The sequence below is a fragment of the Thamnophis elegans genome, chromosome 13, assembly GCF_009769535.1.
Source record: "Thamnophis elegans isolate rThaEle1 chromosome 13, rThaEle1.pri, whole genome shotgun sequence".
NCBI lineage: Eukaryota > Metazoa > Chordata > Lepidosauria > Squamata > Colubridae > Thamnophis > Thamnophis elegans.
Genome location: NC_045553.1, coordinates 31,380,665 through 31,400,445, shown reverse-complemented (window position 1 = coordinate 31,400,445; position 19,781 = coordinate 31,380,665).

The following is a 19,781-nucleotide window of genomic DNA, read 5'->3' as shown; positions in this document are numbered from 1 at the left end:
GTTCGAACAATTTTTGAAACCCACCACTGCATCAGTACTACATCTGGCTGTCTGCTTCCTTCAATCACAATTGGAAGCTGCATCTGCATAATCAACCTACAGTATCTCCTCCTTTCTGCATCATCCCAACTCAAATCATACGTCAATCTACCACACTATGATTCCAATGAAGGGAAGCAGATCTCACCAAGGCTTAATAAAATTGGTTAGTCAAAAAAGGTACTACCAGATTCTTCCTGATTTTTTTTTCCTACCAAAAACTAACAAAGTTCTCCCTCCACAATTCCTGGAATCAGGTAGGCTATGGACGAATCCTATGGCCAAGAACAATAGAAATGAGTTCCTTTAAAAGCATTAAAAATTCTGTATGATAGGTTATACAGAATTAATAAGTCACAGAGGGAGATCCGAGCATTCTTAAATTTTTATTTTTGTTTGATTTCAGAAATAAATTAATTACTCCTTGCTGGTTGTAAAAAAAAAAGGTAAAGAAGCCCCTGTGAGTTTTACACTACTAGTCATAGCTGACTTCAGGTGCTCCTCTTTTTAATCTCTTTTAATCTCATCTTTTAGGTCATTGAGCCAGTGCTTGTCCAAATACGTTTTTGTGGTCAGTGGCCAGCATGACATCACGTTGCAGTGCAAAGCATCCGGTGAAACATGGAATGTTTTACTTTCTCACCAAAGTAGTACCTATTTATATACTTGCATTTGCATCCTTTCAAACTGCTGGGTTGGCAACAGCTGAGGAAAGTGATAGGAGCTTACTCTGTCATCCAGTGGTAGGACTCGAACTGCCAGACTGCAGATCTTCTCAGGCACGCCTCTCTTTCTAGTTGTAGGAGGTGCTAAAGTAAGTAAGTAAAATCTTTATTACAGTCAAAGACCAGCAATACACATTAGTTTTTACACTATGTTAAAAAATACTAACATTAAAATATAATTAAAAAGACATTAAAAGTGGATAATAACATAATGGTCCAAAGATTGTTAGAGGTATGTCCAGATAATTGGTACAAGATGGTACTATACTTCTGTAGCCAATTTTTTTCTTATGGACATTGCAGCAGCACAGAACTTTGCCACTGTATACGTGGTAACCGGGTTAGTGTCCTGGAGGAGAAAGCCTAGATAAAAATGGTCTGCCCTCCCTGGCAATCTCTCTAATAAGGGGAGAATAGCTGCATAGCTCACAGTGTAATAGAACATGTGAATTATCTTCCACTTCACTTACTTACTTACTTACTAAAAGTTTATAGTTGCTTAGGTAGATCCAGTAGGAGAGAAAGTTGGGCTATGATGAGTCTTAGAAGCCCAGCTCATATGATCAAACCTGCTTCACAGAAAACAGGACATTGGCTTTTTTGCAGTTAATGGAGTGGGCAAATTTATGGCTTGCTTTTAGAACTTTGGGGTGCTCCATCGGTGGAGGTTTTTAAGAAGAGATTGGACAGCCACTTGTCTGAAATGGTATAGGAGTAGGAGCAGGGGGTTGGATTAGAAGACCTCCAAGGTTCCTTCCAACTCTATTATTCTATTATTGCCTATCATTTACAAGAGAGCAGATATTGAAAAACAATATAAAAGAAAGGGAATAGCTATAGTGGAAACTTGAAAATCCTACTTACTGTAGCCTCTAAAAAGCCTTTAAAACTTGTGAAAAATATTTATAGATATATATGCTTTCTACTTCCAAAATGGTTGAATATTGGGTGAAAGTTTCATATGTAATTCTTCAATATGATCTCTCCAGGTCTTGCATTTTCCACTTCTTTTTTCTCTCTTTTAAATTGCTTTTCACATAGCAATCAAGCCTCAGTTGATCTGAGACTTTAACAGAAAGGAGTAGAGTCCCTTTTAAACCATGAATAAGAAAATATGGCTGAAGCTTAAACAGTATCATGATGGAATACTGTGCTGAGCACAGGGGCAAAGAAATCAACAAAATGTATTGTACAAAAACATGTTTGTCTTTCTTTCCACTTTGTGGTCCTTTTGTAGGTTTTTATTCATTTTCTTCCTTCCTCCATCACAGTGCTTGACACTTATAGAAAACAAGGAGAGATTTCTTTCCACAGCAGCCTGATTTTTTTTTTCTTACAAAATAATAAATTAAAAAAAAACAACCTCACAGCAACAGGATTTCCTAACATAGATTTTCTGCTTTCTGACTGGATGTGCTACAAATGTCCATGTTTGGGGTTCTCTTGGTTTAAGGTTTATGAGCTCTGTTGGTACAGTGGTTAGAATGTAGTATTGCAGATTAATTCTGCTGACTGTCAGGAATTCAATTCTGAACAGCTCAAGATTGACTCAGACTTCCATCCTTCCAAGTTCAGTAAAATGAGGACCCAGTTTGTTGGGGGCAAAATACTGACTTTGTAAACTGTTTAGAAAGAGCTGTAAAGCACTATGAAGCGGTATATAAGTCTAAGTGCTATTGCGACTATCTGTGTCAAGCACCAGGAAAATCAGGAGATCCAGACAGTTCAAATGAGTATAAAGATTTACTGTAAACTTAAGCTGTCTATAAGAATCTGAACTATTAATGGTTCAAGCAAAATGGTGGCAGGTTAAGAGTCAATGGAATTTAAGCTGGGCTGGAGTTACATCTCTTGTGTGCATGAAGGGACTCAAGACTGATGACGTGTTTGAATCCTCCCTTGGGTTTAGCCTGGTCATCTCCTACAATTTGTTGTGAATTATGTGAAGCTATTCTAAGCCAAGTCAAGATCCTGGCATTAATATTATTTGGTTTCAGGAAAAATGTATCTCAATTTCAGTTTTCCTAACTGCTTCAAAAGTCATAAAAATGAGATGCTTCACAGTGTTTTACAGCCCTCTCTAAGTGGTTTACCGAGTCAGCATATTGCCCCCAACAATCTGGGTCCTGAATTTTCTGACCTCAGAAGGATAGAAGGCTGAGTCAACCTTCAGTCTGTGGTATTCGAACTGCCAACCTGCTGGCAGCTGGCAGTCAGCAGAAGTAGCCTGCAGTATTGCATTCTAACCACTATGCCACCACAGCTCTATATATAACTACAAAAATATCATAACTTTTAAACATTTTGCATGTTTCATTCCATGACTTAAGTTATTCATATCCTATTGCCTGAGCCAAAGGTAGTTTTTTTTTTTAAATTTCAGGATGAAAGTACATAGTTTAAATGGGATAAAGAAATCTTTATGTTAATATAAGCAATAATTTTCACTTGCACAATAACTTTAATCAGGGAAAATATCCTATTCAACTGTTCCTTTTCCATTCCATGAAAAGTCAAAGTAATTTCATTGCATTAAGTCTTGGTATTACATTTTCTATTGTGTCTTTAAAAGTAAATAAAGATTATTGTGGTTTATACATGGGAATGTTCACTGTAATAAATGTTTGTCACCTGCCTTTTGTATGTTTATATTGCTGCTTTTTGTGACCTTCTGAATACAAGCCTTTATCAGAATCAAGAATCAATCATACCCCAAATAGTAAAAGAAATGAAATGAAATAAAATATATTCAAATTGCAGAACCAGTCACTTTTATATCGGTTGTCATCCCATCTTCCCTAAAGCGATACAATATTTACTTACAGTCCTAGCGATAAAATGGTTGGAATCTGAAAGGAGCAGTCGGAATAATGATGCAGAGAAACAGCATAACAAGAGTAGCATATAGTCCTAATTCAGACAGCAGTAAAATAGCATGCAGTTGAATGCTTTGATGTCTCCAAAATCACACAGATAGGTGCAATCTATCAGTAGAATTTTGATCTGTCTGTCCTGCATACTAACTCAGCTCATGGTATGTGGGCTTAAAGACTTCCTATCTCAGTCTTAAGAAAGTGTCTGTAGACAAGTTGCACAAAGCAAAACTAAGATAGTTTAGGATGGAACAAAAGAAAAAAAGTTGAATTCTTAAAATAATATCTATATTAACTGCAAAGAAACTATAAGGTCTAAAGATAGAGCAGATCCTAGCATGGGCTTCTCCAGTGCCTATATTACAGAGATATTTGAACTGTCTTATCTCACATTATACACAAATACCCAAGGAGCACAGGACAATTCTCTACCTTGCTGATGTTTTCAGATATCAAGCCTGTTATAACATACAACACTGCCAAGTTTTATATAGCAACACTTAAAAAAACAACAGAAGATATCCTGGGTCATAAGCTAGAGTCCTAAGTATTTATAGATATATGGCTATTATATGTGGCTAAGAAGTATATATATGGCTAGTCCAATATCTTGAGAACCACATATAACTAAATGTGGTTTAAGAGCCATCTCTATGACAGGTATGGTAATTGTAAGAAATGAAAAATGTCAGAGCAAGCACCCTTACAAGATTCAGATGTTACAGGCAATCTCAGATAAAGTGTAACTTTATGTTAGACGTGCCTCCTTCAAAATTCAAGAAAGGAAACCTCCAACTCCATTGGTTTAGTGAAAAGGTACTTTTACTGAATATGAAAATACAAAGAAAAAATGAAAATAATAGGGAAGCTAGGGAGGAAAGGGGGAATAGGACAAAATGTAGGGAAAAGTGGGGAGAAAGAAAAACACATTTCTTTTTAGCACAGGAGAATAACATAACATACAGCCTCAACTTTTTACTTTTACATAATAGCAATAGCACATAGACTTATATACCAGTTCACATGCATTTCAGCTCCCTTTAAGTGGTTTATAGAGTCAGCATATTTCCTCCAACAATCAGAGTACTCATTTTACCGACCTCACAAAGATGGAACACTGAGTCAACCTTGAGCCAGTGAGAATCGAACTGCCAAACTGCTGGTACTTGGCAGTCAGCAGAATTAGTCTGAAATACTACATTCTAACCATTGCACCACAATGGCTCCTAATAATACAGTATATACTAGCTATTTCTATAAAAACAAACGTATCTAATGAGCAAAATGCAAAGTCAAAATTTCATTCCTCCTCAACCAAAAAGGTCCAGAAGCAATGACATACCTGGGAGCTTCAATGGCATCATCTTGCTACTAAACTAAACTAATTGAGACTTTTAAAAGAGATTGGACAACAATTTGTTTGAAATGTGTCTGAAATGGTATAGATTTCCTGCTTGACCATGTAGTTGGACTAGAAGACCTCCAAGGTCCCTTGAAACTCTGCTATTCTGTTAGATTCTGTTACTCCTATCATTACTTTGGAAGGGTTTTTGATTGAGAAGGTTGACTTGGCTAATAGGAGTAAATTTAATTTAGTTTAAGTTAATTAGGGCCAATTTGAAACTGATGTTAAGTTGGCAATCACCAACTATTATTTCAACAAATTGCTTCTTCCCTTTAATATTAATCACCATGCCATTGCACTTCTGACTCAAAGTTGTAATCAAATATTACAGTATGGAATCCTTTACATTTCCAATTGACCATGAAGCCTGAGGTAAGATATTTTGCTCACCTGGTGTAATGAATCTACGTAAAAAAAAAAAAAGGAAGGAAATAATCGTTATTTATGCTGTTGAATAGTGTAAAGTAACATTAAGTGATGAAATTTACAACCATCCCAGTAATCTAACCTCGGGAAAAGGTTGAATTTTGAATTAGACACACATAATATAAAATCACAATTTTGCCACAACATTATGATTAAGATCATGGAAGCTATACTATAAGACAGTGCTGTATAAGAGAAAAAATTAAAATTTAAAATTATTTTAATTAATACAAAATCACTACATTACTAAAAAAAAGATCATTAATGTTGTAATTAATATTAATTTTGAAACTATAGGAACCAGAATACGATGTGGTATAAAACAGGGTGACATTAGACAGCACTATAATTAAATATCTCTTCATCTACCAAAAAAAAAAAAAGAATTTTTAATTTTTGGTTATGTATGTGCTTCTCTGTATAATAATCTGAGGAATGAAAATTAAACATACACATATGTATAGATATTTCACCTTTCCTCAAAGGGCTGTGGGATTGCTAACCAAGATATATGGAAAGTAAAAGTAATATAAATTAGAAGTCTATAATTTCATGGATATTTTAGATAGATTTTTGTGGTAAACAGATTTAGAAAGTAATAAAAATCACTTTTATGACCCTGTAATCCTTTAATTTGGGACAGAGATGGAGTTGAGCATTTGCTGGCCATATGCCCTTCCTGATGCCATACAGAGTTCACAGCAGATATTTTTTCTTTGTACCCTGAGAGAGAAATAACTGCCACTACCTAGGATTGAACCTTCTGAGGGGAGGAAAACATCTTCACCACTAGGCCACCCTGCCACTCAGATTTAGAAAGCAATGTTATTGAGAAGCATCAGGATCCTAATACTGCAGACAAAGAAAGATTGTATTTTTTCTCCACCATAAATGGGGAAGAAGAGAGAAATAATCTGCATTAACTATGATTTAAGAACTAATGTATGAAACACCTACAAATGTTCTTTTCCCAAACCCATTCTGTATTTAAAAATGGCATATGAAAACATGAAAACAAAGTTTAAAACCACAGAACTTTTCAAAGTAATCAAATATTATAGGGAAAGGGTTGGTTGCAAGTGAAATATCTCATTGAACATGTTGTACTCCCTACAATTCAGGAAATAATTTCACTAAGGGTTTAGCAAGACTGCTTTTTGCTATAGCTCTAATGACAGAAGAAATATTTCTCTGACTTTAGCTTTGAAGTGTAGCTTTCCTGACAATCTCCCATTAGTTAAAGTTCATGAGAAGATCTAAATTTAGAAGCCATGGTCATTGCTAAATAGTTGAAAAGGAGTTCAGTTGACTAGAGGACTAAGAGTATAAATGTGTTTCAAAGAAAGGTTTCTAGAACGAGGCTGAATCAAGACAATGATGTTAATCTTTTTCACTTTACTTTTCACTAACATCAATTTATGTTTTTTCATTTATTTCATCTTTTTCCCATCCTGCTCCTCCCAACTGAATCCCACTTTTCCTTACACATGGTTCTCCTGATCTGTGGTTCCTTGGCTCATCTGAGAAATTTTGAGGTCTCCCAGTGATTCCCAGATTTCTGTTTGATGAGCAGCATTGATTTCATGACTGTTGTTCAGAAAGCTTTACTCTGCCCCCTTCAGACACAGCCATTTCTATTAGTTTCTGAACAGATACTCTAAACAAGGAATCCCTGTCTAATCAAGTTAAATACCTGCAGGCATAATGAATTTTAAATATTGAATTGTACCCCCACCTTACACCAGTTTTGTGATTCTTCATTCAACCACACAGCGATTGATTTCTATCATGTTTCTAATTCAATTCAGAAATCTCCCCCCCCCCTCTCATTCTCTCACTCTCTCCCTGTCTCTGTGCGTTCATTCCTGCTGGTCTTGTACATTTCCCTCCATATTAACTGCCAGCTAAAAGTGACAGAAATTTGATCAACCTCAAAAGTTTTAATGCATTCCAATTAGCAGATGGCTGTGACATGATAGTGTTGAAGTCAATCACTCTTCCAACCACTTTGCTGCTTTTAAAGAACTCTTTGGTTTGTGGAGCTGGGAAAATAAGTGGAAAGCTTTCATTAAAAGGAAAGGGGTAGATTCTGAAAGGATAATTAATTCTTTCAATTATTCAATCAATGTTGGTTTGGGGTGGTGGTGGCAATGCATCCCCCGCCCTTTAAATTAGCACACAAATATATGGGTGTAAGCAAAGTATAATTCCAGATTATTGTTGGCCTTCCATTCTTTGTTTATTAATGTCATATGCCTCTTGAAATGTGAATAAGCATGAGGACATAACTGTTCTTTTACATATTACGACAAGGTTGTTAACCATTTTTTTTAAATGTAGTGAATACTACCAGTTGATTGGTGTCAGTGTATTAGAGTAGTGTATTAGAGTCACATTTTGATTTAGAATAGTGATGCTTATGCAATTTGAATTTAATATGCTTATCACACAAATTTGCCATATTTGCAATTAAAAGCAGGATGAACTTGAAGACTATAAACTGCTTTTCAACCTGTGTAGGCAAGCATGCATCTGGCTAGACAACCAGCACCACTAGCCATTTTTAGCAAAAGCATATTAGCTTGTAGCTTTAACTTCTTGGAGGAAAAAAAACCATTCTGATTGTAGCAATAATTGACTCTTGAGTGTTGTGCAAATAGGAATCTAAATTGTAAAAGAGAAAAGAATATCCTGACTCTAGAGACACCATCCAGAATTGCAAATTCCAAGATTGGAATATAAACCTTGGATGCTCAAAGTAATTGTATTTAATCTAATGCTGAATGTAAAGGACTTCAATTCTTCAGCTCAGTTCTTAATTCAAGACTGAAAACAATCCCTCCCCGTAATCTTCTCCGTTAAACCACTTTTTTTTAGCCACACTGTGGGCATAAGTCAAGAACAAAAGAAAAATTGTTGAATCGTCTTTCACTTGAATCAACTAACAGAATAAGAGAATAACAAAATTGGAGGGGACCTTAGAAGTCTTCTAGTCCAACTTCCTGCTCAAGGAGGAGACGCCATACCATTTGGGACATATGGCTCCTGAAAATTTCCAGTGTTGGAGCACCCACAGCTTCTGAAGGCAAGTCTTCCCACTGAATAATTGTTCTCACTGTCAGGAGATTTCTCCTTAGTTCTAGGTTGGATTTCTCCTTGATAAGCTTCCACCTATTACTTGTCTTGCCCTCAGATGCTTTGGAGAATAGGTTGACCCTCACCTTGTCTTTGTGGCAGCCCCTCAAATATTGAAAGACTGCTATCATGTCATCCATAGTTCTTCTCTTTATTAGGCAAGACATACCCATGGATAATATGAATAAGAAATCTTTTTTCAAGATGCCTAGAAAAATCAGATGCCTTTGAAAAAGTAGGATTCCCTCCTTCAGCAACATTTATAGACAGAGGAATAGGGGGACTTCATAAATTTTTTATCTTCCCCAGGAACTCCAATAAACTCAAATAGCCACGCATGTATTTCATATCATTTCACATAAAAAAGGGATCCTGAGAAATGTTAACCCACAAAACTAAGCAATTATTTTTCAAATACCACAGACAATTTTTCTAACTTATCCTCCCCTTTTCTTGATTTTCTTTTAGGATTCCTGTCTTAGTATTATCTCTACCTGCTTAACTGTTCCTGGATTTTCTATCATTCTTCAGAAGCCAAAGTCTCTCAACTATGCTTCAATTTCTTCATATCTAATTTAAGCTATTACACTTTTATTTTTCACATTTTTGCTATATGTTATAGACATATTAATAAATCACCATTATGAAGGATAGAGAAATATTCACACTTTGCTTACTGGTGATGATCAATTGATTTCAGGGTTGTTTTTGATGCAAAACACAGAAATGACAAAATCTATTGCACAAAATGAATTTGTTTCTATGATGGATACAGTATCCTCAGTAGATTGTAGAGCGTGTTTTTCAATCATTTTATGAGTTTAATAATAAAAATTGAATTTGGATTCCCCATTTTTGTTTAAATTTCAAGAGATGGGTATCATGCCACAATGATTAAATTAGACTGTTATAGGCATCAGTACTAGTTGACAGTCAACTCTGGACTTAATGGAAGACCTGAAATTAGCATAATAATATGTCAAAGAGATATTGACAGTTTGTAGTACATTGCTAATCAAGATCACTTTTTTTCTTGATTTATTGCCTGCTGTGAAAAGATGGCCTGACTGAAAATTAAGAAGCACATTCAAATACTACAAATATGGAGGGATTATATATGTATTGAGTTCTCCAGAAAATGTCCCTAATGAAAGATCTACCATTTCTTCATCTACAGGTACTCCTCACTTTACAACATTTAATTTAGTGACCATTTGAACTTACAACAGCACTAAAAGTAACTTATGACTGTGTTTCACACTTATGACCATTGTAGCATCCCCACAGTCACAAGATTAAAATTCAGACACTTTGCAACTGGCTCATATTTATGATGGTTGCAGTGTCTCGAGGTCATATGATCACCATTTGTGACCTTCTGACAAGCAATTGGATGAGGAAGTCTGATTCACTTAACAACCATGTTACTAACTTAAGAACCTCAGTGATTCATTTAACAACTAAACTAGGGCAAAACTCACTTAAAATCTGTCTCACCTAGCAACATAAATATTGGGTTCAATTGTAGTTGCAAGCCGAGGACCTACTTTACAGAGCTTGACTGAAGATGAAGCCAAAGTGAATAATAGGACTATCAGTTTATAGACCAACCATCATGTTCTGGAAGGAACTTTCAGTTAAAACTATACACTTTGATACTTTTTCATTATTATGTCTGAGATGCTTGTGTCTTTCCGCCATGTTTCCTAGTCTTCCCACTTTCTATTTTTGTTTGTTTGCATGTCTTATTGCCCCTTTCTTTCTCCAATGTTAATGAACTGTGAAAGCTGACATTTCCAATAAGGAAAAATCACATCTGAAACCAAATGTAATGAACTCATTCATTTACAAAATAAGAGCCTCTATGAGAGCAGTGAAAAATAATTTCGCAAAGAATGGCACGGGAGAAAGAATGGAGTAAATTAACTCTGACTGAATTAATATGCTTTAAATACTTTTATTGCCCAGAAAATTAAACAGGAAGTATCCTATTAGATATCTCAAGTAGAGGCTAGCAATATATATGATGAAAAGAGCAAGTGTTGCCAAAGATTTTTTTTTTAGAGAGAATCTAACTGTCATCCATCAGCACAGGCAGCAAATAAAGACTCCTGGGCCATTCCTTGTTTCTAAGGGTATAATTTATTGAGCAGATATGGATACAGAAGTAGCGGAGCCAATTCTAATGGTGTCGCATGGAAACAGCATAGTTAAATGTTCCCCTTTCCCCCCTGGCCCTCCCATTGTCACTTTACTCCATCCAATAAATTATGTTCAGTTTGTTTGGGGAAGAGGCTCTGGTGAACTTGGCCAGCTGGTGACCTTAGAATGCAGGTATGGAATTGGTGCTCTTGCATTCCATTGCCACCACCCTTTTGCATTCCAACCCATACCCTCCTCTGTTGCTTCTTGTCTGGCTGTGAGCTGGGTTTGCAAACCAAGCCATGACACTGACACAGCATGATATTGAAATATATCTAGTTTCCCATTGAAAACCTAGGACATTAAAGAGAAACTGAAGGGATAGCGTCAGTATGAAATAGAAGTAGAATAAGTTCTTGTCACAACCTTCTATAGGCATGGCATTTAACTAATGTATATATCTTCAATGTGCAAGTAGATTTATTCATTTATTTATGCATGGCATATCATATGTGAACTAGCAATCTATTTCAACATCAACAGATGCCTAGATGTTAATTTATGTTTTTTTAAAGTGTGTATTTTATTGAAATATTTTTCTTTAATAAACATAAAAAACTCAATGTATGTATGTATGTATGTATGTATGTATGTATGTATGTATGTATGTATTCTGACCCCCCTCGTCCTACACCAAAGCACGCCGAGACAAAGATACTTCAAGGATTTATTAACACAGAGACAAGACCTTGGCAGCAATCCAGCACAGACTAGATGTTGGCAGCAATCCAGCCTGCCAAGCTAGCCACAAAAGTTCTCCAGCTTTAGTAAACAAGCTGACTCCTGCAACAAGTGTGTGGACAATCATTCCTTTTATAATCTTGAGAGGAGCCTAATTACCACCAGCTGAGTGCAATTATCTCCTGTAACTGCGTAACTGTTCTTTACGCCTATTAGCTCTCCATTGCCGGGCATCCAGGACCAACTCCCTTGTCTCCTCCCCACTGCTCCAATGCATGACGTCAGGATCACACTCCCTTGTCACCTCCCTACTGGTCCAAGGCTCAGGCACCTCCTGGTGGCCAACCAACCTCTCTGCGTCCTGCTCGGAGTTGGAACCCTGTCCAGGGTCCGGCACATCCTCCAGAGCCGACTCATAGGGCCCCTCGCTGTCGGAGTCTGGTGGCAGCTCCAAAGGCTCCTGCTGGGTCACAACATATACTTATACTTATACTTGTACTTGTACTTGTACTTGTACTTGTACTTGTACTTGTACTTGTACATGTACTTGTATTTGTACTTGTACTTGTACTTGTACTTGTACATGTACATGTACACACACACACACACACATAGACACAGACAGAGACACACACACACAAACACACACACACACACACAGACACACACAGAGACACACACACAGACACACACACACAGAGACACACACAGACACACACACACAGACACACACACACACACACACACACATATATATACACACACACACACACACACATACATACACATACATACATACAGTGTGTTGTCTGAGTACAATTCGTTTTAAATAACAAAAAGGCAATAAACATAATAGTAATATGTGAATATATGTTAACATCTAGATTAGTAGAACCAAATAAAATATAAACGTTAAAAAGATCTATGTTCAAAAACCAATGTCTAGATCCTCTAACCATTGAAGTGCAGCATTGTTTATACGAAAAAGAATCAGATACTGAGCCAGGATATTCCCTCACCTTATAGCCAGGCACAATGTTATCTACAGTTTGATGTGGGACGCTGCAGTCACACTGAGGGGAGGATGCTATGTTCCATTTAGACAGAGCATCTTGGCAGATGTTGTGTGAGGTGTGAATCCTATTCAGGATTGTCCATTGCTGACATGGTAGTTCAAAGCCTGGCATCTTTTTTTTGGTGGGGTCATTTATATGTCTTCCTATGACTGGATGTTCAGCCACCCATTTGGCTTTCCATGGGGATTTGATGTTAAAGTTGTTGGGCAGATGTTCTTCAGGTGCTGGTGGGAGTTTCTGGATTTGAATCTTACTGCTGATAATTAAGGAAGGTTGGCAGGAGTGAATTGTTCATAATTTTATCTGTATTCTCTCAGTAGTGCACCTTGCCTTCATAAAGCTGGCTCAGATCAGGAAGCCAACAAGTTTGAGTGGTCTTGATACATTTACTTATATTACTTGTCTGTGCAAGCAGAATAAAATAGTTTTGACAAAGCAACCATGTTAACATAGAGTCTGCTTCCTACACTCAATGCTTTAGTCCCTCAAATAGAAAGATAAGCAGTATACAAACCATACTTGGAACTGATTTGCAATTCACAGAGCAGCAAGACTGCATGTAGCAAAACAATTGATTCTATTTCTTTTACTTTAACTATTAATAAATTAGCTGAAATGAGCCACTATCTGTTGAAAACAGAATGGGGATGCGGGAAAGCAAGACAGTTTTAAAGAAGAAGAAATCAAAAGTATCATCCTGTTGATGACTTCACAACATCTTTTAAAATCTTCTGTCTTCAGTGACCAAATGCAAATTTACAATTGTTTTTGAAGCTTCAAGGGGAAAAAAGTCTTTCTGGTAATGTTTTCATAGCAGTAAATTAAACTAACATTTCTGATTCTTTCATTTTTATCATTGCGGTATAAGAAAAAAGGTCACTTTGCAGAATGAATTTCTGTGATGACAATATACTTCCTTGCTCCAATTTACTATAACGAAACTCAGTCTGGATAATGAGAAATGCAAGAAGTTGGTCAGGCTGCCTCCTGTAATGGCAGAGGGAAAAACGTAATTGTGCTTCAAAAGCCTGTAATGTATATTATACGATGACAATCATAATCATAATTTTCTTCTTCAGAACATTAAAAGGACAGAGGAAAGTTTCCTAAGAGGAAAGCATCAGGATTAAGCATCAGGATCGGACACCACCTCCCTGTTTAAAACTTAAGATAGGATGGAGAGAGGGATCTGACAGCCATCAACAGAATGACAAGTCTGAGTAATGATTAGAGTCTTAACCCGAGAAAATCCTTCAACTGTGAAAGTGAGAGATTTAGGATTAAATCATTATTGTCAAAGTAGGCAAAGGTTAGTATCCTACAATTAATTAGCACTCTGTAAATTACTAAGAATTATCCTGTGAGATCTGAAAGAACAGTCTACAGTAGTTAACCTAAACAATAACCTTAAGGGAACAAGTTTACAGCTATTTTTAACTTACACAATATAACTTAATTTAATTCTTCTTTTAAATCTCTTTCTCTCTTGCTGTAAGTCTCCATAACTGTACTTTTTGTACTTTCCCTATGTTTTTTCAGGTCACATTACAACATAGAAATAGAGAAACATTTTTTGGGGGGGGAGGGTTGAGGAGGGGGCAAGAAAGACCAAGATATTTGATTTTTAGGTATTCATTTCTTTGTTTTTAGGACCACCACTTGCCAAGTGATCTGAATCAGACAACAGTGAATTAAAAATGTAACATTCTGGCTAATTGCCTGGGAGAAGAACAAGGTCTTTAGTGCCATCTCCATCAGAATATTCCTGAGAAATTGCTGTGTATTTATTTATGTCCAAGATTTATATGGGTGCCCCATTATAGGCAACTCTGGGCAGTTCACAATGACAAAACTGATAAATAAAACAATAATAAATTGGTATAAACAGTGAAACATAAAACAAATACTCCGCACCATATTTGTCCTCTTGGCATGTCCCACAGCTATTTCCTTCCATCCTTCCACTCAAACAGTCCTGGCACATTAACAAAGACTCCCAAAAGTCTAGAATAGTGGGAGCCTACCAAATTGCCAATGGGAAGGTGGTATTTCACAAGGGGCAGCCATGGAAAAGGCACATTTCTGAACTCCCACTAGATGGTGAGACTTCAGGGATGGGACCCACTCCAGTGAATTATTCAGATTAAGTTTTGATTCCCAAGAACAGAGGGAAGGAGGAATCCCACAACTAATTAGGTACACCACACAGAATCATCCAAAACTAGGGTCACCCACCTTTCCTGCATATTGGATTGTATGTGACTAAGAGTTACAGGAATGACTTCTTCTTTGAACTAAGATTTTGCTTAACCATAAAAGTTCTTGGTTTGGCCCTGTTTTTATGTAGCTGTTGAATCTACTCTATATAGCACCTTGGACAGTTGTCTACAGTCCAGCCTTAACTGCACTGGACAAATTCATATTAAGGAAAAATAAGGCAATGGGATATCTCACCACCCAATTCTGGGTTTCCATATTATGGAAGCTCCTACAATCTCCAATTACTCTGGATTCATATATACATTCCCCAAAACAATTCAGTGGACTGCAGACACCCATTCCAAGTTTAAGAAGCTTTTGGTGGAAATAAGTATGCTAAACCCAATGCTTATCAATTACGTAATGCCGTAGTATACCATTTTATATTTCCAAATTAAATAAGGTAGCCTACAGTATTATAGGCATCTACACATTGAGGAGTTCTATAGTATTTCCTCCCAGATAAATGAATGCACTATCACAACTAATAATTTTGCATCTAATCATGAATATTGCATTGGGGTTCCCCAAAGAATGAAAAATGTTAAACAAATATGCTTCCTGGTGCATTTAATTTCTGTGCACGCAGCTTTATGGATATTACACAATATAATGGCTGCAAAAATATCGGTGTGCTCCCTATATCCCATAGGTCATGGTGCCAATCTAGCACAGCACAAGTAATTAGTGAATCACTCATTTTAATGAGTGTATGATAGTTTCAAATGGCTTTGCTGTGTTTATCATAGCCTGTTTATGTGATGGCATATTTTTAACATTGATAATGAAACCTTCTCTTTCTCCAAACATTTATTTGGCCCAGTTTTAAACATTCATGGTGCTTAATACTCCAGAACAAGCTTAGTCTATTTTAAGTGCTGGACTCAGAGAAATTCCTTCAGTTCTTTTGGTTTATTGTATTTGTATTGTATTTATTTGTCTTGTATGCCGCCCACTCCCGAAGGACTCCGGGCGGCTCACAATAGACAAGGGAAAGGGGATAAATAGACAAAGACAAAGACAACACTTTAAAAACACAACATTCACAATTTCTGTGGGGCTGGATGTTTCACAAGCCCCCCGGCCTGCTGGAGCAGCCAGGACTTGGTGGCTTTGCGGAAGGCCAGTTTAGTATATGAGTAGCCTTTTAATCGTGTATATTTCACTGAAAGCTTTCCATTGGTGTTTATTGTAAAAGTAACAGGGATGATCGTGGATTTTCTTCAGCCTTCTTCTTTAACCAAAATGCCCCAATTCACATTTCCTGATTTAAAACATAAATGAGAAGCTTTGTTTTGCTTTCCTGAGTTAACCCATCTTTTTTTTAATACAGCACTCTCTTAAAGCTGGGCGTCACAATAAATTCAACATTATGATAGTGTATCTCTTCTCTCCATGAATGACAGTTGTTAGTAGCCATTTATTTCATATAACATAAAATAAAATAAGATGAAAGATAAAATAAGGTAAATAAAGCAAAATGGACTGAAAGATATATTGAACACAGTCAGCATGGGTGAATTTTTTTTGTTTGGGTAAAGCACTCCAAATACTGAAGTTATTCAGTGAAAAGGGCATAAAAGATAAAGGCTGAAGACAAATTATTGAGCAGTTGAACTTGCTACTATTAGGAAAAAATGCATTCCTCTAGGTTTCATTTAATTCCACATTCATAAATCCATTCCTAAACTCACACAATTCTGCAGATGTTTCTTTGAGAGCTAAGGTAAGTGTTATGGCTATTTATTATGCAAAAGGGGATAGCAATCATAAGAAGTGATCATAACTGATAGGGAGCATCCGAAAAAAGAAATGTTCATGGACTGTGAAGGATAAACTGGATGAAGGCATAGATATGTCTTTAAAGGAGAAGAAATGGTAACTCAGCCCTGGAAAAACGTGAGAAAGAAAATCAGAATAATCCTGCATTGATTCTGTTGGGTGCAATTGATTGTTTTAAGACCTGGTCTATTTTGAAGATCTGATATCAGTTTCAATCTAGCAGAGTTTCTCTTTGTATCATTTTATAAAAAGTAAAATCAAGATAAAGTTATTTATCATGCTTTCTACTTTCCCATGACTGATGTGTCATTTCTGATATAACCATCAAAATTATCAGTTACCTCTATATTTCCCTACATGAATGTACATTTGATTATCTGTCTGTCTGTCTGTCTATCTCTGTCTGTCTATCTATCTATCATCTATCTATCATCTATCTATCTATCTATCTATCTATCTATCTATCTATCTATCTATCTATCTATCTATCTATCATCTATTTTAAAGACTAACTTCTGTTCTTTATCCTCACAGTCAGTTTTTTATGGATTCTAGGATATGAATATGACTTCATACCTAAGTCTGAGTAGTTTGATATGCTCCAAAGGAGATTCTCTCACCCTTTCTGGCTTAGGTCAGAGAATATAACATAAAGCAGATTCAGGACCATGGCCATAACTTCAAGGTTTGTATAAGTTCAGTTTCAGGATCAAGAAAGCGAATTCTGTCATTAGAATTAATATCACATTTTGGAACAGGGCCTGAAGTCTAATCATTGCATGGATACATGTCATTTAGAAAGGTGCTTCTTTAAAAGTATCCCAAGACCAGCTGAAAACTATTGTCAGGTTATCCTAGAGAAAATGAATTATGGGCAATATGAACATAGCTTGTTTGTTAGAATAATATTTTTATCAACATTTATGCAATACTGCTATTCAAATCAGAAGCCAACTTATAAGATGGTCTATGATTGTTCATCATACATGACCGATATCAGTTTTCCAATTCCAACTGCGTCTTTCAGAATTGTAGTGCTTTTTTAGTATTCTGGCTAAATATTTGCCCCTGAACTGAAGAAGCATAATGCCTGATTCTGTTTCCAAACTACAACTTCACTCTTCCTTTTCGGGTTTTTTTTTTGGGGGGGAGGGGGGAAAGCTAGAGCTTTGGGTCCTGCATTTTCTTTTCATCCTTTATATCATTATGCTAATTGATGAAATGACACCAAGATCATTGCTGATTCATTGCACAATAAAAGTTGCTAATTTGGGATCCATGAATATATGTAGAAATAAATGATATGACCATTCTATATTTATTTGTGAAAACAATCAAGAGGTTAATTATCACACTTGGCTTTAAATCATGAATTTCCTGGCTTCTTAGGGAGATTAGAGGGTACATTTCATAAGATCACCCTGCTGGTTATTCAAAAGGTCAAAAGACACTTGTATTTTGCTTTGTAATTACAGACAGCATATTGAACAAAATTATTCCAGCATAATTTTAGCACATCTAATTTATTCCCCCTCCCCCCCCATTGCTATTAGCCTGATTATTTCTAGTCTAGTCTGATTATTTATAACTATTAGTGATTACAAATAGCTTTGAAAAGTTTTCTCCCAAGGCCTAATTTATCTAACTGTTCTTCTCTGTAAAGTTAACCAATGTTCCAGATATGCATTCAACCCTCCCAGGAAATTCCTTTAATGTCATTCTTATTGATTCAATTCCTTAACAAATTTAGTGCAGGGAGTAAGATAGCTTCATCTATTGATTATGGCCTTCTAAGACTGATAATGATTTGATACAAGAATAACTCCATGCAAATTAGAGGAATCAGAAATTGGCTGCTTCTATTCTGGTCTGACAAGGAATAAAACAGGAGCCTACTCTGATTCTCTTAATGTTCAACTTTTGTAGAATTTACTCTGTGGCTAAATCTGAAACTATTTCCTTGTTCTTGACCACTGTCTTTTATATTTTACCATACCATACCTTAGTGTTGTGGCTCAGCAGGAGCCATTGGAGCTGCCACCAGACTCCAGCAGTGAGGGGCCCTATGAGTCAGCTCTGGAGGATGTGGAGGACCCTGGACAGGGTGCCGAATCCAAGCAGGGCGCAGAGAGGCTGGTTGGCCACCAGGAGGCGCCTGAGCCTTGGACCAGTGGGGAGGAGACAAGGGAGTGTGATCCGGACATCATGCATTGGAGCAGTGGGGAGGAGCCAAGGGAGTTGTTCCTGGATGCCCGGCAACGAAGAGCTAATAGACGTAAGGAACAGTTACGCAGTTACAGGAGATAATTGCACTCAGCTGGTGGTAATTAGGCTCCTCTCATGACTATAAAAGGAATGATTGTGCACACGCCCCTTTGCAGGAGTCAACGTATTCACTAAAGTTGGAGAACTTTCATGGCTAGCTTGGCAGGCTGGATTGCTGCCAAGGTTAGTCTGTGCTGGATTGCTGCCAAGGTCTTGTCTGTGCTGGCTTGCTGCAAATGTCTTGTCTGTGCTGGCTTGCTGCCAAAGTCCTGTCTCTGTGTTAATAAATCCTTGCAGTATCTTTCTCTCGGCGTGCTTTGGTGTAGGACAAGGGGGGGTCATAACACCTTACCTTAGCTATCTTATCTTATCATATTATCATTTTATTTTTTTATTACTGATGCCACTGCTATCTCATCCAGTTGGATTTTGCAGATGCCTAGGCATATGGAAGCATCCTTTTGCCTTGGGGGAAAATTAAACAGAAACTGAACCTATTCATAAATTATTTCTTTCCAGTGTTTTATCCATAGACATGCCTTTGTTAATCAAAGGAATCAATGTTCCGTCATGTTTGGAAGCTCAAAAGCTCAAATTAGACTGATCTTCATGAGACAAAATAATATCCATTTTATTTTTATGAATTCAATTTATTAGCCCCCACACCAGGGGTGAAATGCTACTGGTTTGGGCCAGTTCACCTGAACACGTTAGTAAAAAAATGCTTTAAAAAGTAAAAAAAAAAAAGTTCTAATGATCAACTGTGCAACAATCAGCTGTGTCACACAATCCTCAGAACTTTAAAAAAACTTTTTAAAGCATTTTTAAACTATTGGTTCTCATGTGCACGCAAAGCGAACCAGTAGCAGACTTCAGAGCATTTCACCCCTGCCCCACATGGTAGACCTGGGCA